Here is a 19,406-nt window from a genome sequence, read left to right on the forward strand (position 1 = left end):
AAAACCCATAATACAGTCGTGTTTATGTCATATGGTTTTGTGCTCATTCATTTAAGTATTTCCAAAGATTAATCTTGTGAAATTAATCTTAATTACAGTAATAAAACAAAAGCCTTGCTTTAACATAAATACTAAAAGAATAGATCGCTTTAATCGCTATTACAGTTGGGAATGGGCGTGTGGTCTTATTACTTAGAAATGATACAAAAAGACTCATATAATGTTTATTCATTTGTTTTGTATTTGTCTGAGTAACAAAGGAATGACAAGCTGCTTCAGTCGAAATCTGCATTTTACTTCTCATTTCAAATAAAATGCAGGGTTGGCAACTTTGGTCAGCTGCATGGAGTTAGATTTTCTGTTCTCTGTTCTGCACACACATTTACATGTATGAAAGTTTTATTACCTTGTAAATAGTCTGTAGGGTTAGCAAACAGCCATAACGTTTTTGATGCAGCCAATTTTAAGTTCAGAATGGTATAATAAAGATTTGCCATAAGATTTCTTGCGTGAGAGTCTGAAAGAGTTTGCAACCATGAACACGTACATTTTTTTTGTTTCACCTGAATTGAAATAACCGTATACAGTTGTCAAAAAGCGGAAACTTCGACCAACATGAAATCACCAATAAACGACTTCTATTTATTCAACATTTTATAAAATGCATACTACGTTTAAAAAAATTCCAGCTTTACGGATTCAGAACAGAACAGCCACTCTGGTACGAACATTATGGCTTTTTGGTTGAGAGTGTTAGATTCACTGTTGTTATTAAACAAAAGGGCTGCATACACCAAAGTAGTTCTTGCTTGTTCATTGGCGTGGGAAAAGGCGGTTGTAGTGTTATTAGGGGGGTAATCAGTGTTACCTGCAAGATCGCTATTGTTTTTCTTTCTGCTGCAATTGTTTTCATTATTACTTTAGTTAACACACCACATCTTTAAATTCTCATCCTTGCATTAGAATATAGACCAGTTAATATTCTGATGGTATCTCATGTGGTAATGCTGCGTCATATGTTTTACATTTAATACACACTGAATATTGAACTGAAGCTTGACATAAAAAAAAATATCACAAATTAAATCATAAACGCAATGTCTGTCAGAAAAATCGCGATTAGATATTTTCCCCAAATTGTTCAGCCCTAAACTCAACTTATACTGTTAAACTAGAATATCATATCCATAGATAAGAAATGAATTGCATGAGAGCCAGTTTCAATATTGCACCATACTGTACAGCAATAGATTAACTAGTTTAAGGAAAATCTTCTTAAATAGTCATGCAGTTTTGTTAATGTGTTAAAAAATTAGCCGGCACTAACCATGACAGTCGTTTTATTTTTTATTGTTCAACAGCAAACCAATTTTAAGACAGCAAGCCAACAGGACTACTGGAATTTTATTGTATAAAGTTTCTCAACTTCCATGGAAGCAACCCATTTCACATAACTTCCTATCTGGGACAAAGGTCACTGTGATTCCAGTGTCTATCCCAAGAAGCACAAGGCAGGGCCCAAAGCAGACAGCCAGTGCACTGCAGAGCCAACATTGACAGGTGAGCACAGACTATGGACACTTTAAGGACAAAAGCATCTAGAGGAAAGTCACAGTCATGAAGGTGCAAATTACAGTGCTAATTGCAGTGACACCCTAATCCCAACTATCATTAGCATAACCCTAATCCCAACTATGACAACCTTAACCTCTACCCAGCCCTAACCTTAACCATAAGCAACCAAACAAAACAAAATTTCTGACATTTTTAGTTTTTTGTCCGCAGATACAGATTTTTATAAAAATTGAGTTTCCCCTTGTGGGGACCGAGAAAATGGTCCCCCCCAGCGTCAAAATAACTGGTTTTTATTACATTATATGGACATTTGGTCCCACAATGTAATACTTACACAACAATACCCCCCACGCACACATGCCCCTCCAGATTTGCATATCAGACACATTTGTGAGTTGGCTGTGAATAATTAAATGGGAATATTTTTGATGAATAAATGAATAAACAACACAAACAAACAAACAAAATATACATGTCACTAGAGTCGATGCCAACAATGGTAGTTCCCACAAGTGCAACAAGTCTTCTGCATGTAGAGGCGAAAACAGAAGCAATCTCTCGAAACATCTAGCAAAAGTCTATCACATGCCTATGGAGTGATGCACAGTTTTCAACTGCCTAGATCGTCGATTATCTGTTGTTTGCCCAGGTATGTTATGTTTGCTAGTGGCCAGGGGCCCAAACATGGATTTAACTAAATTATACACACCCATTCTGCAGAATTGGGCCAAATCACGTCCTTGCAAAAACTTTTAAATATTATATCAACATACTAATTATATTTGGTGACATTTTATTTTTTAAATATATTTTTGAAATAAAAAAAAATGTACATAATTATTGCTCTGCTTTCATTTAACTTCTACACTTGCCCTGTCCCAGAAAAGAATTCCCAACTTCAAACAATTTTAAAAATGTGTTAAAAGAAGGGCTGCCACGAATGACTATTTTTCTAAATGATTAATTTCCCACCAGAAAACCAACTTCACTGTTTAATTGAAGATAATTTTATTTTGCCAACAACAAATTGTATGCCATTGCAGGGCTTTACATAATGTACGCCGACTTTTCAGATCTGAACATTATTTTCGTCCACAATTCAAGAAGCAGATTAGTAGTATGCTTAAAATATCAATGAGATGCATAATGTGATGCCCAAAAGTTAGTAATCTGTATAAATTTGGTGTATCCACATACTTTTTAAATTAAGTTAAACCTGAGACACATGCAATAAGCACTGAAGTCGCGATGAAGGAAGGGACTGATCAGCAGCCACAACATCTTTTAAAGGAGGAGATACTGTGGTTAAACAAGGTAAAAGATGTTGGTGGTGTGGAGGTACTTTTCACTGTTAGTTTACAACAGAGTTAGTTTAGAACTCTTACCAACTTTTTAAAAAATACTAAGACTATGCTGTGAGATTAAAAAAATATTTTGTAAACTCCATAAGATGTCAACTCCGTCAGATATTTTAAAGGTTTTGATGTAAGAGTTCTTTTAAAATCTGGAATAACCAAAAATAGGATATTCATGTTTGACATGGCGTTCTGTGCACTTTCAAGTTGTTTAAATGTTTGTGCACTATTTTGTGTTTTATATATCAACTCCGTCAGTTGGCTGTCAGATGGATTTTTTCTTCATTAAAGGTATGCTCAGAATGATTTTAAAAAAGAATTTGTCAATAAAAATTCATATTGCACACTTACTATGTGTTATTTGGCTTATAAATGGGTTTTATATTATACTATTACAAATTTATGTGTGACTGAGAGAGTTGACAAAATTCAAGCTGTCAACTGCAGAAAATGAAGCTTAACATAAAATGAAATCACTGAAGGTTGGCCCATTACAAAGTTTAATACCCAAGACTTTGGTCATTTGAAATATATTTTCTCAGCATGATTGAAGAGTAAAAATAAAAATCCCCCAAAATAAGATTTTGTCCCTATTCTTGAGTGATATGAATATGGATTAACGATTAAAAGTCAGCCAGCTGATTGTTATGGATGCATTCATAAATGGTCAGAGCATCATCTCTTGTTCAGAAGTTCAGTTTCAGATCATGGATTTAGTGATCTGGACAAACTAAGGTTACCACACCGTAAAATTACTGTCAAAGTCCTGCAGTCAGTTTTTCACTTAAAAGTGAACATTGTTTATTGCAAATTTATTTTGCATTCCAATAATCCCATTATAATCTATAATAGTGACTTGTTCAAGACAATGATGCTGCAGTTTGCAGCTCAAGAATGTTAATTTATATATAGTACATATCAGAAAATACAGCAATGTTAATTCTATTCTTAATTTCTTTCTTTTTATTCACTTAAATAAAAAATACTGAAGTGTACCTTTAAAGTACCAGATTGATAAGCAGTATTGGTAAGAGTAGTAGTATCATCGTAATGATGCCCATCCCTATACTGGGGTGTAATTTAGATGGTTTGTATATTATATAAAAAGGTCTTGATTGAAAATGACCAAGTAATTTTCAATCAAGGCCTATTATGTCATCTATTTAGATTTCCAAAAGGCTTTTGATGTTGTTCCCCACAAGAGGCTCTCACTTAAACTCAAAGCGACAGGTATTTTAGGAACTGTAGCGACTTGGATTGATAACTGGTTAACGGATAGGAAGCAGCGAGTAGTTATAAGAGGCTCGATGTCACAGTGGGCCTGCGTTCATAGTGGGGTACCGCAGGGTTCAATTTTAGGACCACTTTTGTTCCTTATTTACATAAATGATATAGACACCAATATATACAGTAAACTGGTGAAATTTGCAGATGACACCAAGGTGGGTGGTGTAGCAGATACTGAACTAGCGGCTCAGCAGCTACAGCGGGATCTTAATTTAATTAGTGACTGGGCTGACACCTGGCAGATGAAATTTAACATAGACAAATGTAAGGTACTCCATGTAGGGAGCAGAAATATAAAGTACAGGTATTTTATGGGACCTACTGAAATAAAGGTAGCTGATTATGAGAAAGACCTTGGTGTGTATGTTGATGCTTCCATGTCTCATTCTCGCCAGTGCGGGGAAGCAATAAAAAAGGCCAATAGGATGTTGGGGTATATCTCCAGGTGTGTGGAGTTTAAGTCAAGGGAGGTAATGCTAAGATTATACAATTCCTTGGTGAGACCTCACCTAGAATATTGTGTACAGGTTTGGTCACCATATCTTAAAAAGGACATAGCGGCCTTAGAAAAGGTGCAGCGTAGGGCCACAAGAATGATTCCTGGTCTTAGAGGAATGTCATACGAGGAATGGTTATTTGAGCTAAATCTGTTCAGCCTCAAGCAAAGGAGACTGAGGGGGGACATGATCCAGGTCTATAAGATTCTAACAGGTTTGGATGCTGTTCAACCGAATAGTTACTTCAGCATTAGTTCAAATACAAGAACTCGTGGCCATAGGTGGAAATTAGCGGGAGAACATTTCAAACTGGATTTAAGGAAGCACTTCTTTACACAGCGTGTAGTCAGAGTATGGAATAGTCTTCCTGATAACGTAGTGCAAGCTGAATCCTTGGGTTCCTTTAAATCAGAGCTAGATAAGATTTTAACAACTCTGAGCTATTAGTTAAGTTCTCCCCAAGCGAGCTCGATGGGCCGAATGGCCTCCTCTCGTTTGTATATTTCTTATGTTCTTATGTTCTTATGTTAAGTAATTTGATATGAAAAGTGACAGTACAGTACTGTTTGTTCAGACTTTATGTTACCGTTTAGGCTAACACACTGTTATGATTTGAGGTTAGGGGTGCCCAAGCAGGGGTGGGCGGTATGCGCAAAATGTTATATCAATATATTTTTAGTTAAATTTTATATCATGATATTTTTTTGTTATAATCACAATCCACAATATACACCAGTCATAACATTAAAGCCACCTGCCTAACATTGTGTAGATCCCCCTCATGCCACCAAAACAGCTCTTACCCGTGAAGGCATGGACTCCGTAAGACTCTGAAGGTGTCCTGTGGTATCTGGCACCAAGACTTTAGCAGAAGATCCTTTAAGTCCTACAGTATAAGTTATGAGGTGGGGCTTCCATGAATAGGACTTGTCTATCCAGGAATATGCCACAGATGGTCGATCGGATTGAGATCTGGGGAATTTGGAAACCAGGTCAACATCTTGAACTCTTTGTTATGTTCCTCAAACCATTCCTGAACAATTGTTGTAGTGTGAGAGACCGCCCAATCATTGCCCAGAGCATCCCACTGCTACATAGTGCGTCCTGGTGCCATCTCTTCCCCAGATAAACAATGCACACGCACCCAGCCGTCCACATGATGTAACAGAAAACATGACTCATCAGACCAGGCCACCTTCTTCCATTACTCCATGGACCAGTTCTGACACTCACATGCCCATTGTAGGTGAATTGGTGTTGGACAGGGGTCAGTATGGACACTGACTGGTTTGCGGCTATGCGGCCACATGAGCAGAAAGCTGCGATAGAAAGGTGTCAGAACACACAATGTATCAGAGCCAGTATTAACCTCCAATTAATTTGTGCTACAGTAGGTCTCCTGTAGGATCTGACCAGACAGGCTTGCCTTTGCTCCCTGTGCCCATCAAAGAGCTTTGGGTGCCCATGACCCTGTCACCAGTTCACCAGTTGCCCTTCCTTGGTCCATTTTTGATAAGTACTGACCACTGCATACCAGAAACACCCCAGACCTGCTGTTTTGGAGACGCTCTGACAGTCTTCCAGTCATCTAGCCACCACAATGTGACCCCTGTCAAAGTCGCTTACCCAATTACCCAATTTTCTTGCTTACAACAATCAGCTTCAAGAACCAGCTGTTCACTTGCCTAAATATATAACAGCGCCTTTAGCAGGTGCCATTGTAACAAGATAATCAATGTTATTCCCCTTCACCTGTCAGTGGTTTTAATGTTATGGTTGATTGTTGTAGATCATGATTTTTTGGAGTGCAAGTAATAATGTTAATTAACCATTTAACTACATAACCAGCAAGTATGTTTTTACAAGAAACACTGCTTGTACCATCATTGTAATTAACTTATCTATTAATGTATGAATTATAATGTACATATAAAATAAACTAATTCATTATACAAGTACTTTTGGATTTTTTTATATTCAAAATTCAAGGGTTTCGTAAACAAATGAACATTTATCACTTCGGTCAATAACTGTATATGTCTGAGTTTAAAACACATACAAACAAAATAATGGCTAAATAAAATAATTAAATAATAAATGTAGGATTTTAAATTTTTGCATCAATAAGCAGTCTTTGCTTCTGTTTGGTGACTTCAGAATGTTGGATTTCGCAAACATACACAGCAGAACATGCCCCACACTCTTCTGACAGCATAGCTGACCCGCCTATGGAAACTGCTTTGTTTCACATTGGTCTGTTGTAGTACTGATGCAGCCTTTGAACACAGGGGCATCAGGAATTAGGTGCAGGCAGGTTTGTTCTGTCCTTATAAGTAAACGTAAATGTAATGCTTTATCACAATTCTTACAATACTTCTTTAATGTGTATTGTGGATAACCGGTTACGATAAATTATCGCCATATCGCCCACCACTAGGCCCAAGTATTATTTACAAATTTTCACATTGGCGGGGATCTCTGCCCCTAACCCTCAAACTCGAAGATAAATCAATTGTTATACAGGTTTCTGAGTCTGTCATTCATATGCTAAAACATCACTTTCGATATCAAAGAAATGCTTCCTCAGACACCCTCTGCTGAGCTGAGGCAAAAGACTGGTCACCATAAAATTTGGCCAGGGTACAAAGATATTAAATTATTAAATTGATGGAATGGCACACCCATGACCTTTAAATTACAACCCCGATTCAACCTTTTGACATTTGTGTTTTTGTGTGACTGGCCGCTGTCAAATAATGAACACTTTCTGAATTAGTCTAATAAATAATTAGTAAAGAAACCCTACTAAAATACACTAAAAGCAATCTGAACCACCACTTACTGCTTTTACAGAGGGACTAAGGGAACAGCATTTACTTAAAGTAGCCTATTGTTGGCATAATAGACAACAGACAAAAAGAGGATATGCGCTGCAGAAAAACAACAATATAAGATAAACATTCAGTTCTACAAGCAGTGTTGCCAAGTCAATATGAGAAAAAAATTGGCAAAATAGCACATTTTAATACAGTCTCAGCACTTTAAAGGTCAGAAACGTTTTGATTTCTAAAGAGCTAAAAAATAAAAGAACGATGTGTTTTATTATTTAAAAAAAACCACCTAGTAGTAAATATGGCTTAAGATATTTTGGTTAGAAAGAATCTTATTTAACAAAAGGGGCCAAACAGCAATGTATTCGTCAATGCATATACAACGTTTAATTTATATAAATGATTCGTGTAGAAAAGCCTATAGTTAGTTGAAAAAAACTCCTATGCATCAAGATAAACCATTTTACATTCAAACAAAACATATAATGAACTATTTATCCTTCTTGTGAATATTTTGTGACCTCAAAATGGTATAAAGGTATATAAGGATGAAACCAAACCGAGCACTAAAACTGAACTTTCCAACAGATTTTACATTGTATCGTATTCAGCAGGAAAAATAACATGCATTGAGCTTTATCGCATATGTAAAAAAATTCTATTTCCCCCACAATCAAAATATCGGAGCAATGAGGGTGTCACTTATGCCGCCCCCAAACCCTGAACCCTGAAGTCTGATCAGCGCTCCTCAGCATTACTTTAGAAAATCGTTGTTAAAACGATGAAATATCAGAATTTATAGTCGAATAGCAAATATTGCATAATATGCAGGCGATTATAGAGACAAGCTTTCTTTATCTAAAGTAAATGAATGCCAAGGTAAGTAAATAGATCAGTGTAATCTATCATGAATAAAGCATACATACATATAAGTAACTACATAGCTTTATAGCTTTTGTAGCGTTATACTGTATGAATAAAGAGTGAATACAAGATTAGTACCTATGCAAATACATTAACCATACAGAGCCCGAAATAAGGTAAGCACAAAGACACTCCGTAATTACCCTGCTGTCGAGGCTGAGCGAATACAAAGAAACCATGACCTTCATTAACCAAAACCAAGTAACGATACTCCCCAAACCCCCATCTATGGTGAAATTAATTAAAACTTTGCTTCGTCTCTATTAACTCTGGGTGTTTCTCCGCTCGATCGGGCTGATAGTAAAAAATAATAACAAAACAGAGAAACTGCATGGGGCACAATGAGGTGAATTTGGTTTCGCATTATGGCAACTAAGTTAACTTACAGATGTGTTTAAATTTACAGACTAGGAGGAGTGCGTTTCTAATGGCGTAACCGGTGCCGTCGTATGATTATAGTTGAAGAAAACATAACGAAAGTTTTACGGGATTACAATAGCCATGCGCTTCTGATGGTCAAAATGTAGCGAAAAATACAGCAGTTAGGCATGTGTTACAATACAATGTTAAAATGTCACTTATGATCAGAGTTGAAGTATATTCTAATAGTTACCTCTTTTCTGGAGGTACGTTTACAGCAGCAGTCGCCGTCTTATTATAAACTGACTATAATTAGCTGAAAATCGTGTCTGAACGTGATATTTTACGGCAATGTTTGCATACTTACCAAGTTAGGAAACGGTACGTGCGATCAGAGCTGAATAAGCAGCAAGCTCCGTGGTGCATGTTCAAAAGGGAAATGATGTCGGGCTGTGTTGCCCGGCCCCCAGAGTGATCTTGAATATCTCTGAGTTTGTGTGGCACGTCTGCCTCCTCTTCATGTTCCCAGTACTAACACACTTCGCTTTAGACAGATCTCTTCGTTATGGTGCAAATTAACTTGCACCAGGGGGGAAAAAAACGAATTTGCTTTTCAAAGCTCAAAAAGTCAACATGTAAACCAACGCAATGCTTTTATTTGAATATAGCTTCCGCTAATCATGGGTTTACATAAAACATTTGTAAACTTGCATAAGAACGAATAAAAAGATGTTACATTAAAAACTTGTTTTAAGCCACGGATCGTTGATTGATGCATTGCTCAGTCGGTAATAAAACGTTAACAAAACTCCTTCATAGTAAGCATGAAACAGAAACATGTGATACGGAAACTTAGCTGGTCATACTTGGTTTAACAAAATATTTGGTTAATGTGGTTTTTAAACAGCAGCTGGTGCTATTGCACCGCAGCTGCCACCAGTAGCCTGTTAAAGCATCTCGCTAACAATAGTTTTCGTTCAGTTAAATTAATATTCATATTTACAGCGCGTTAGTCAATGACACGTGTCGTCTGACCGCAGTGTTGCGAAAATGAACGTAAATTACATCGACGAAAGTTCTGATTTGTTGCAATTTGTAGTGTAGTCTAAATTGCACAGAATTTCAGTTGAAATGTACACATTATTATTTTTTATGACTGAGACGCAGGGTAGGATCCCCTGTAATCATCGTTATTTGAAATGATCTCTGTTGTATTTGAAGAAAATGGTAAGAGAGAATGCATTTTATTAGGATACGCATTCCCGCACGGCTCTAACAGTGTTAATTTTAGACTCCTAGAGATGCCATGGGATCTCCCCCCTGAAGACCGGACAGTGCATTCCCTTTAGCTGCCCTGATGAGCTAGACATCTCTATTTCTTCCACTGTATGCTAATACAGTTTGATGTTAGGAGCCTGGCTATCCATTACAAGCACACCAAATATGGATAACACACTGAACTCCAGCACCTGTGCATTATCAGGCTCCTGCCCTGCCGACAGCAATGAAATACCCAGTCTGTTTTTGCACCAAGCAGCCTCTGTCTGTCGTTTTCCAAGAATGTTGACGTTATCACCTCTGGACCAAACAGGACGGAAATATGCTGGTGAAGCAATTAAAGCTATGATCCAGAATCATTGCTGCATTGTTAACTGGGTGAAGCACCCCCTGATAAGCCAGGCCAGTGGCCAGCAACTGCATCTTCCAATTTACACTGCATCTGCGTAGCCAACCACTAATGGTTCAAAAAAAAGAAATTCAACAAGTTTATTTAATGTATAGGACAACAACATGATTTGAGATTTAGTCCTACATTTTTGGTCCCAAATCTGGCAGTAGTTTCTACCATTAAGGGAGGGAGAATGTGGGAATGAGAAGTCTGATTTGGTAGTAACTGATAGCTTGGACGTTTCATGCAGATTGTTTGAGTGGTGGGCTTACAGAGGGTGGGGTTCTGCTTCACATTTATTAGGGATGTCAACATGAACCTGCATTGGAGAGCAGGAATGGACATTGAACACAGCAATCTGAACTCCACACAGGTCACCATTTGGTGCATAGATGATGCTTTGTGTGGAACGTGATTATTTCGTTTTTATATATATATATAAATAAATGATTTATATATAAACTGTGACAAAGGAAACATTTTGTCATAAAGTAACACAAACTCTGAACAAGTCCCAGGAGTGTGGCTTGGCAGTATGCAGAGCTTTGCAACATCACTGAAATCACTCAGCAGAGGCTCAGCCAAGAACAACCAGACCATGAGGCGCGTCCAGCTGCACTTATCACAGTAGGTGCAAAAAAAAGCAATTATTCAGCAGGGAAGATGGAAAACGGGCCAAATGTGACACTTATTTGGTAAGATGACTACTCACTTCTTACAGTGCTTAATAATTTAAACTCCCTGAACTTGCATGGTTAATTTTATAGTGCCTAAGTTTCCAAAGCTACGTAGCTGCATAGCTATGTCAAAGCTTAAAACAATCCTATCCATTATCCATGACAGGAAGTCGCAGGAGATATGAGGCTTCCAAAAAATATGTGGGGTCTGCAACATCATGGAGCTGTTAATCACAGGGAAGGGAAGAGTTTGCTCACATTTAAAACACACAAAATATACTAATAAACACTAACCCAATAAGAAGTAACAAGAATTTTATTTGTTTTCCAAAAAGTCACTGATATCTAGTTGGATGGCTAGATGAACACCACTTTGGTTCACAAACCTCTCTTCAGGGACACCCCAGCAATTCCACGCATTTCACCACCAGCTCGATTAATTAGATAATTTCTTGGGGTACAATTGATTAGCTGACGTTGTGGTAATGGTCAAGTACAAATACATATGGTACTGTAACTACAAATGTTCTGGTTTTCAAATGGCTGAGCTGACGCATTTTGACAGGCATAAAATCATAGTTTTATACCCACGTAACGAAAATATAAGCATCATTTTTTTTGGTGGCCTAAGAGTCTTGCACAGTACTGTATGTCTGAAAATGATTTATTCCCATGGCATGGGAGGGGTCATGCTCAGTCAAAGAAAAGCAGCATTCATGTGACATCGTAGCGCTGTCTTTCCTTTTCAGCTTTCCCATTCCTCCCGCGGACTAGAATAAAATCCATACGCTCGCTGCTTAAATTTCAAGTAATGCAGTTCCTTAGTTCTGTGTTCATTAGTGTTATTTACTTCACATGTTGTTTGACCCCTTGTGGTCTGTTTTTGTTTAATAAGCCCCTTTTGTTTCAGAGCCGCTAAGTGGATTGTCCTGCCGGCGCCATGCATTTGCCACGACCCACAGTAAATGTGAAGCCGGCTAGTGAGCCTAGCGTTTTCTGTTTTGTTTAATGAGCTTGAGGAAAAATTCACACTGACCACCTCGGAAAGAAAAATATATTGTAGCGTCTGCCAGCTGTCCCAGAGCAACAGCTGCTACGTCGTTCACACCCTACGTGTCGCACAGGCAAGAGAAATGCATGCATAAGTGGATTCAGGCAGCTGGCAGACTTGAAATAAAAAGGGATCAATACAAAAAACCTCAAACTTCAAGTCCCACCATTATTTCCCCATTGTTCTGCACAAAACAAATGCTTACAAACCTCAGTGACATCTGAGCATCTAACAGACTTTAAATAAACAATTACTAAAACCAATCTGCAAAATCAAACTATGAGGTTGCATTTTTTGTAATATTGCTCAAGGACAAAATATAAGGAAAGCAGACTAAGATAATGTATATGTTGATGATCATTTAAAAATTCCTCTTCTTAGGCAAAAAGGCGACATGCTGTCAGCTGTACCATCCTTCACCAACTCTCCATTGTTTCACAACATTTAAACCGTAGTACAACATGCTTTAACACAGGATATAAAGATTAATTCATTAGATAAAATGAGACGTGTTTCAGTAAATTCACCCGGCTCTAAGAAGAAAAGAAAGCCAGGAAATAGCCGTATGTAGATAAAGAACAAGCTGAATAATGACAGACAAATGTACCTTTATTCTGTGGGGAAACAAGTGAGTGATCGTCCTGATGCTTGTTTTGGAGTCTCTTTTGCTGTGATCCACTCCCAGTTATTCAGCACAACATGGTTTAGATTATGACACGAATGGGCATGTCTTGCAGCCTTTTCTCAAGAGTTGGAGCATGGCGAGATTTTTTTTCTTTTTTTTTCTGCGCTTTAGACTCAGAGTTGCTGTATGTGAAAAAAGTGTGTTGTATTTCAGATGATTGCTTTTTAAAAAAAATTCTGGAATTATTTTAGATTATTACTATTGTGTTTTTCCAGGCAGTTACGATCTTCATGACCCAGAGACACAGGAAAGTCCTGTTTAGTTACAGTGCGGGTTGGGCAGAAGGTGGAGTCCGAGGTGTCCTGCCATGTTGTCCCCAGAGTTCGGAAGGCTGTGCAGTTTCTGCAGCTATGGCTCTGGCCTGGGCTTTGAGCCATCCAGGTTGGCAGAGGTTCCCCCCAGCCAGCTCAGTGAATAGTATATGTGAGGGTTAAAAGACCCAAGAGATGGGGCACACACACAGACTTTTAAATACGAGACTTTTGTCATTTTTTGTTTTTTTATTGCATTCACAGATCTTTGAGGGAACCTGAAAAATGGTCAAAATAACAGGTTTTTACTACATTTTGGGGAAAATTTGGTTCCTACAATGTAATATAAACATAATATACATGCACACACACACACACCCCTATATACTGGACCATTGTGGCCCCAGAGCCATGTTGAATGATGAAAGGCAAGCCCTGGAGCCCCCAGGAAGCAGCATGTAACCCTGAGTTTGGTAACTCCACTAGAAGCACATGGTCTGTGACCCAAGTGGCTGCCGAAGTTCCAGAAAGGTCCACTTAATGGTAATGGTTTCTCATTCTACTGAGGCCCAACACTCTTTTGCCAGGATTAATGTGAGGATAAGGAAGAAGGGAGGATTTCCCTCCCCATTAAGGTCCTGGAATAACACCACTCCAAGTCCAGTTTCTGAGATGGCCGCTTCAATGGGGAGGGACCCTGAACACAAGCTCAGTTTCCTGACTCATTATATCCTCCTGAGACCCAAGGAAAAAAGTGTCCTCCAATTTTAGGTTATTTGTCTTTGGAGGGAATAAGACATCTTACAATTCAGATTTTTTCAAATTTATTTTTATTTTTAATTTCACAGCATGTCCTCTTTAGTGTACAACAGGAATAATTATGTTTCCTTACATCAGTGAAAAGATAGATGCAAAAACAAAATGTCCACTACAATGGACACAAATGAATGGGTGGGGTCTCAGGAGGTTAAAGTGCACTGCGACGTACCCACAATGCACTGTAGGAAGGCCATCTGAGCTGTAAGGCTCCATGTGATGTCCTCTGCCTGTCCCATTAGGGACTGGTTCAACAGGGGCACAAAGTGTCAGTAATGGGCTATAACCCCCAGAAAAGCTCATATCTGGCCTCTGGTAATTATGTAGCCCAGGCACCAGCCTTCCATATGGCACCCAACACTGGGAGGAGGTGCTGTATCCAGCTCTCAGTATGGGCGGCTACATCGTCCATCATCCAAGTAGACTCTGAAATATTCTTGTTATTGAGGTTGGAGGATCATGTCCATTAGACTTTGGGCTCCACATCAGAGCCCAAAAGGTAAAACCTGGTGGTGCCGGTGTCCATTTGATGTGTTGAAGGCCATCTTTTCCTTGCCTTTGAAATCACTCCCTGTTCCCTAAATACTGCATTCTATGGTATGTCCACCATTTCTTAGTGCTGTTGGAGGTCTCAACAGCACTTCTGACTCACTATATAGTGCACTATGATATATCCACAATGCACTGCAAACTGTACTATGAGATATCCAAACTACTGTTGATGTGTCCCGAAATTTACATCTTCCCCATGTCTGAGATACAGCTGCCATTCCTGTCAACATCAAGGGAAACCTCATGTGTGTACCATCCATTGGACAGTTTAACATCACACCCCATGTTTCATGATTCTGAATGCACTGCAAATTGACCTATGAGATATCCACAATGCACTGCAAATTGACCTATGATAAATCCACAATGCACTGCAAATTGACCTGTGAGATATCCACAATGCACTTCAAACTGTACTATGAGATATCCACACTACTGTTGATGTGTCCTGAAATGTACATCTTCCCCATGTCTGAGATACAGCAGCCATTCCTGTCAACATCAAGGGAAACCTCATGTGTGTACCATCCATTGGCACAACGGACAGCTTAACATCACGTCCCATTTCTCTTGATTCTGAATGCACTGCAAATTGACCTATGAGATACCCACAATGCATTGCAAATTGACCTATGATAAATCCACAATGCATTGCAAATTGCACTATGAGATATCCACAGACTTTATCTCCTTTACTCCATATATGTTGTTGCTGTATTCTGTTATCTGCAAATGTTTCTAGGATACCAACATAGAGCGTCTTGAAATTTAGTTTCTCACAGCATTGTCTTGTTTTCCAGTATAATGAGCTACATATATACCCCAATATAGGGAATGGAGTCTGAGTGAACGAGTGAAGAATTTGGAGCCCAACCAGAGTTGTTTTCTGTTCTGTACCTGGAGGAGCATGTTCTGTGAAGTCGCAGAGGCAGCCAGCTCCATTGTGATGACTGACTGCTGTCTGGGTGCTGCTGGCTTGTTGGTGTGTCCGTGTGCCCTGATCTCCCAGAGCGATTAGAATCTCCTGGCTTCTTCAGCACACTGTGACAGATTTATGTTTCAGTCCATAGTTAAAATAAGTAGCTGGCTGATGACTTCCATTTTGGGAAAAAAAACACTTGCCATTATTAGAATTGGATGTCTCGAGACTGTTCTTGGTCTCGAGACTGGTCTCGAGACCACTTTTACATGGTCTTGGTCTTGTCACAGTCTCAACGGTCTTTGGTCTTGGTCTTGTCTTGGTCTCGGATCCCATGGTCTTGTGTTGGTCTCGCTGTCTTGGTCTTGCTCTCTCAGATCGACATAGTGGTCGGGAGATTTGGAGTGAAAAGTATCCATGACACACAACGTAACATTCGATAATGCAACATTATTATTATTCTGCCTTTCGCGCCCTTCAAATGCAACCAATCAATGACATAGATGAATTTTGTTGTGATTCAGACATTGGCGCTCATCCAATCAAAATGCGCGTTATACACGCAAAATAAGTGTAGCGCTAGTTAAACGTTAGATCCAGCATCACAGGCTATAAGATGTTGCAATCTTTAGTTTTCCTGAAGTACAATCAACCACTATTTTAAAATGTGAACTATTTTCTCTCTCTCGCTCCTCTCTGAAAATATGCCTATTAACAGTGATGCTCTCGTTCTCTCTCTGTCTCTCTCTCTCTCTCTCTCTCTCTCTATTTTTAAGTATTTCATCTAACTGTATTAGTTTATCAATCTGTTATTTGTCCATAATGTCTGTGTTCTATTCTTCTTGCCCTACTGAACAACAGGCTTGATATCATTGGCAGTGTGTTGTAATCACATGCCACTGCAGACATCAAGATGTCAGAATCTTTTAAGCACTTGTCCTTATTCTTATTAATGCACAATTTCATGTGCAGTTTGTATTGGTATATAGTATTTGTAGTTTGCATTTTATTCATGTGACGTGTGCGCATTTCTTTATATTGTTTGATTACAGTATTTTACTTAAAATGGTGTTGTTTGACTAAGTAAATGTGACCATTGACTTTTAAATAACATCTGCATATTACATTGTGTTGACTTAACAGGCCTAATCCATTTCAGGGAAGTTGATATCATACAGTGTCATTTGGCTAGTACTACTACGATGGGACATGATGCAATTTCAAATTTATAATTTATAATTTATAAATTTATAATTGTGTATCTTCAATTTGATGTTACAGTTTCATCTACAAATTAAGTATAATTGAAATCAGTTACATATTTCCAAATCTTTAGACAGTTGTTAGAGGTGTTAGTTGTTTTGTCAGATGACTTTGGGACCAGTCAGTACCCGTCATGTCAGTCCTCAACAGCACACAAAAGTTAAGGGAGTCTTTTTTTTTTGTCTCGGTCTTGGTCTCGTCTCAACTTTGTCTTGGTCTTGACTCGGTCTGTCTTGGTCTTAGTCTTGGTCTTGTCTTGGTCTCGATAGCCTCTGGTCTTGGTAGTGTCTTGGTCTTGGTTTAGGCGGTCTTGACTACAAATCTAGCCATTATACATATGCATGTATCTGATGTTACTTCCCCTAATCAACATAATAGCAGATTACATCAATAAAAATACTGTACATTGCATTTAGTGCTTTACAGAAATCAGCATTTCAACTGCATTAAGGATGTAGCTAGTAACATTCTCTGTTCTGAAGTTTAATTGTGAGTGATTTTGTGATTTTGCCGTGGCAATAAATGTGGATTGGTGATAGTCAAATATGACAAGTAAACATTTAGTTTTAGTCATATTGAATATTACTATTCTGCATTGCATGGTAACTTTGGTTGACATATTTAAATGGCCCTAAATTATTTCACGTTAACAAATGTGTTTACATGTTTCTGAACATTAACATTTCCTTTGACTGACATCACCAAGAGTTAAACAGATGCCAAGAGGTCCTCCATATTTTAAGTGAATCTGGACTAATTCAATTACATTTTTCTAGTCACCAACAGTAGAAATAAATATTTACTCTAACCTGAAACAATGAAATCCACTTGCAGAAGTAATGTGATCCAGAAGAAGGCATCATTAAGTACAAATACAAACAAATAAAACGCTTCCCCATGACTCCATGTCAGATGCTGTTTCCTTCTAAGGCTGATCTGGAACTATTTTATCATTCTCTGAGGCCTGTTGTTCATCTTACATGTGCATGTGAAAACTGAAAGTGTAAATGTCTCATTGTGGTTGAATTATCAAACAAGCAATCATTGTGCAATTCAGTGATGTATTGCAGCCAGTTTCGGTTTACATTTTTGTTAAAATGGGGGCAGTGTGTGGCTCAGCAAGTTAGACTGCTGTGCCTGTGATTGGAAGGTTTCCAGCTCAAATCCCAGGGTCGCCAGAGTGATTTCACCATAGGGGTTTTGTGCAAAAGTCTTAACCACCAGTTACATCCCTTTTTAATTAAAAATAAAATGTAAGCGTAAAACCTGAAACAGTAATTGTGTACTATGAATCCAATCATCCATCCATTTTCTATAGCTGCTTATCCAGTAGAGGATCCCACCCCAGAGTACTGGGCACATGGCAGGGACACTCCGGATGCCAGTCCAAGTTGGGCCATGCATACACTATGGGCATTTCAGCAACATCAGCTGACCTTACTGCATGCTTTTGGACGGCAGAAGGAAATCAGAGTAGCCTGAGAAAAGCCACACAATACAAACTCCACACAGAGTTGGGGGCATTCAGTGAACAAGCATGGAGGTGTGAGGCGGCACTGTTATGACCTGAGACATTCATATTTGTACTACAAACAGAAATGCCTAAATAAAGCTGTTATGACTGAGACTGAGTAAAATGACAACAGCAGGGAAACTTTCATGGGGACAACAGAAACATCTGAATAAGAAACATTTGTTAACGGAAAGGAAAATAATCAAACACACAATCTTTGGAAGGCACCTTTTCCTTGCTCTTAGATCCCCACTTGTGCAGTGGTCTGAGCGGTGAGGTATGTGGCTAACTTAGAGGACCAATAAGATTTCTCTTGCAATACATGGCAATGTGACCTGCACGCTACTGTAAGTTCTCTAAGTTTTATGTAGAACAATGACAGGAAATAACAAATCACTGTACCAGCTACATAGACAGGCAATAATATTAAGGGATTAAACCCACCTCCCAGGCTGGCAAAATCTACCGAGGAAGTTGTCAGATGCACTGTGAAATTTATTTCTGGTTACAGTCCACTGTACCTTTATTTTATGTGAAAAAGGAGCCATTATCTCAATGCCTAAATCAAGGACTCAGTTGCTAATATATGGTTCCTAGCCAGATTTTCACCCTCATTATGTTTAATAATAATATCTGTAACTGTTTCATAAGTTTGACTGAATAAACAGAGACATCAAAATTCCTTCATGCTGAAATGCCTCTCTGTGACAGTGCCTGTGTGATGTAAACAGGAAAAATCACATGATTCAACACTTTCACAGCCACTGCATTATAATGAATGAACTGCAGACAAAACAGGAATTGTGTGCTGAGACTGGACCAAGTAAACAGTACATGAAACACTCTTGGCAATGCATATGAATGTGTAGATATATTAATTCATTGCATGCCTAGCAGAACTCCAAAAACAGATATAAATCACAATTTCATTGTTAAATAGATATCGCATTTATGAAATTACTAAATACCTACAGACTTTTACATTCTTATTTAAAACCCGAATGCTAAAACTACTATGTTGCCTCCCACTTCTGTTCTGGTGCAAAATGCATGTCATGGTTTCAGAAGTAAGTTCACCACAACCTTAGGACTGCAAGAACTTAACACTGAAACAGATCATTTCACATCTCTGTCATTTGTAAATGAACATAAAAATAATCAGTGAAGAGTGCTTGAATTGT

General features: G+C 38.4%; 1 protein-coding gene across 5 annotated transcripts in view; it reads right to left on the minus strand.

Annotated features, from left to right (window-relative positions):
* st3gal8 (ST3 beta-galactoside alpha-2,3-sialyltransferase 8) overlaps window positions 1-12,948 on the minus strand; it is a 40,330-nt gene extending 27,382 nt beyond the window's left edge. The window contains exons 1-2 of one of the 5 annotated variants that reach the window (XM_023837841.2): window positions 12,834-12,851; window positions 5,518-5,686 (exon numbers count right to left, since the gene is read on the minus strand). The gene's annotated coding sequence lies outside the window, so the exon portion shown is untranslated. Of the gene's footprint in view, window positions 1-5,517; window positions 5,687-9,082; window positions 9,165-9,196; window positions 9,623-12,833 lie in introns of those variants that run through there. The other 4 variants (XM_023837839.2, XM_023837840.1, XM_023837838.2 and 1 more) reach the window with 4 other exon arrangements.
* Window positions 12,949-19,406: the final 6,458 nt, after the last annotated feature.

This window comes from Paramormyrops kingsleyae, chromosome 8, assembly GCF_048594095.1.
Source record: "Paramormyrops kingsleyae isolate MSU_618 chromosome 8, PKINGS_0.4, whole genome shotgun sequence".
In the NCBI taxonomy this organism is placed as follows: Eukaryota; Metazoa; Chordata; class Actinopteri; order Osteoglossiformes; family Mormyridae; genus Paramormyrops; species Paramormyrops kingsleyae.